Source organism: Carassius carassius, chromosome 30 (assembly GCF_963082965.1).
Source record: "Carassius carassius chromosome 30, fCarCar2.1, whole genome shotgun sequence".
Taxonomy (NCBI): Eukaryota; Metazoa; Chordata; class Actinopteri; order Cypriniformes; family Cyprinidae; genus Carassius; species Carassius carassius.
Window position 1 is genome coordinate 19,933,495 of NC_081784.1, and position 2,763 is coordinate 19,936,257.

Sequence of the window (2,763 nt, forward strand, 5' to 3'; positions counted from 1 at the left end):
AGAAAATGCCAATGGTCATTTCCTATAAGGGATATCCCATACTATGTGCACACCTCATATCAAACCATTGTACTGCAGCATTTTCTAGATATGGGACTATATGGTGCTTTAGGGGGCTATATAGACACAATTTCTAATAAGTAGAAAAAAACAATGGTAAGTTCCTATAAAGGATATCCCATACTGTATGAGAACCTAATATAAAAACATTTTACTGCAGCCTTTTTGAGATATGGGACATTATTACATTTAGAGGGGTATAAAGACCACATTTCTAAAAATTAGGAAAAAACAATGGTCAGTTCCTATAAGGGACGTCCCATACTATATGCGCACCTAATATAAAAACATTTTACTGCATTGTTTTTTTAGATATGGGACCATACGATGATTTAAAGGGCTATAAAGAACCCATTTCTAATAAGTAGAAAAAAACAATGGTAATTTCCTGTAATGGACATTCCATATTATATGCACACCTCATATCAAACCATTTTACTGCAGCATTTTTGAGATATGGGTCCATACAATGATTTGGACTGACCACTGTTTTTGTTCTACGATGCGAATATGGTATGGCGATGCAAGCCTGTATCTCTCAAGAGCGCATAGAGGCAATTTCAGCGACTTCAGACCGGGCAGGTCGGTTTCAATGAGGGAATTTCAGAGGCTTCTGGGACTGATGGCGGTGGCTTCTTCAGTGTGCCATCTGGGTCTGCTGCATATGCGTACGCTACAGTTTTAGCTGAAGACTCCGCTGAGGGTGTGGTTTTCGGGCCACAAGTGCATTACAGTCATTCACAGTTGTTTCAGCACTCTGAGACCGTGGAGCAGCCCGGATATGCTCAGCATAGGAGTTCCTTTGGGTATAGTGATGCAGCGCACTATGGTCTCGACAGATGTGTCAACTTCAGGCTGGGGAGCAGTGTGCCTGGGTGTACCTGCCTCAGGCCTGTGGTCGGAGTCACAGAGAAGGTGGCACATGAACCGTTTGTATTTGGAAGCGTTGTCATTACTGTAGACATACAAGCCTTTCGGTCGAAATTGGAGTGGCAACATGTACTAATTAGAACCGACAACATGTCTGTGGTCTCGCCAGGGCGGCGTGTGTTCCAGGGCTCTATTCAAACAGGCAGCGAGTCTCCTGTTGTGGGCAGACCCACACTTACACTTACTCTCCATAAGAGCGGTGCACATACCCGGTATCCTGAACCGTGAAGTGGACATGCTTTCGACAAACAGGATTCCTCAAGGAGAGTGGAGGCTTCACCCAGGATCAGTTCAAATGATTTTGGTTTGATTCGGGATGGCGCAAGTGGATTTGTTCGCCACAAGCGAGAACATGCACTGTCAGATGTTCTCCTCGCTATCATACTCCCCCGCTGCCGGGAGAGGCTCTGACAGCACGTTGGCCGGAAGCCAGGCTTTACACGTTCCCTCCAGTGAAGATTCTGCCTATGGTGTTGTGCAAAATCAGGGATGAGAGAGCATCAGTTATACTCGTGGCCCCGAAACGGCCGAATTAGTCCTGGTTCACGGACCTGAGAGAGTTAGTGATGGCTCCCCCATGGCGAATCCCCCTCAGGAAGGTCCTGCTGTCTCAGGCGAACAGCATGATATGGCACCCTAACCCCAAGTTGTGGAACCTTCATGTGTGGCCGCTGCGGGGACCCTAAATGAGAGGGACACTCTGCACCCACGAGTGCTGAGCACACTTACGGAGGCGCACACACCTTCTACCAGGCACCTCTATCCTCTGAAGTGGGGAGTTTTCACAAAATGGTGCCAGGACATTGGTATTGACCTGGAGACCTGTTCCTTGTCAGATGTTTTGTGCTTTCTACAGCACAGATTGGTTTGCGGGAGTTTGCCATCCACGCTCGCAGCCTCGCGTGATGCTGACGCTTAGAGCGCTGTTTGCCCTGATAGGGCTTTGCGATGTATGTGGATCGCTCTGCCACCTTTCGTCAGTAGGACCAGCTTTTTGTGTGCTTTGGTGGATGTAATAAGGGACGTGCTGTTTCAAACAGAGACTTTCTCACTGGATTGTGGACGCTATTGCGTTGGCTTACCAATGCCAGGGGAAAGATTATCACCTTAACATCAGAACTCATTCTGTGAGGGCAATTTCTTCCTCATGGGCCTGGGCTAGAGGTATGTCTATTCAAGATTTATTTCTTGCTGCTGCCTGGTCTTCCCAGAACACATTTGCCAGGTTTTACAAGCTGGATGTACCCTCTGTTGCATCACATGTACTTTTGGTGAGTGAAGTTTCTTTCATGTGTTATGAACTGTTATATCCAGCTATACAGTAGTTACCAAGGCTGCTTGGTCTGTGTTATGGTTTATAAGGTTTATGCCGTTGTCACCGCTAACACTATCGACTCTGTTCAACTCTTGTTCTTGAGTGCTCATTATGTTGTGTCTGCCCTATTCAGTGCAGCCTTCTTGTTCATTGCATTAAGATATTCAAATTTTGTTAGGGTCGGAGCAGATATTTCATTGGTCTAGTTCAGATGCGAGTACTCTTAGCGACGCGGCTATTGGCTAGAACTGTCTTGCTTATGTGTGGGTGTGATTAGCCGCATTACCACTGTCGGGCCAGTGTGAGCCAGGGCTTATAGCCTCGGGCCAGTAGCACCAAGCCAGAATAGCGCAGGGTTTCCACAGTCGAGCTTGAAGCTCCGCTGCACGTCACTAAAACACGCCCTTTACACGCCTCTCAGGAACAACATCATGCAACCCCATCATTCAACAACAAAG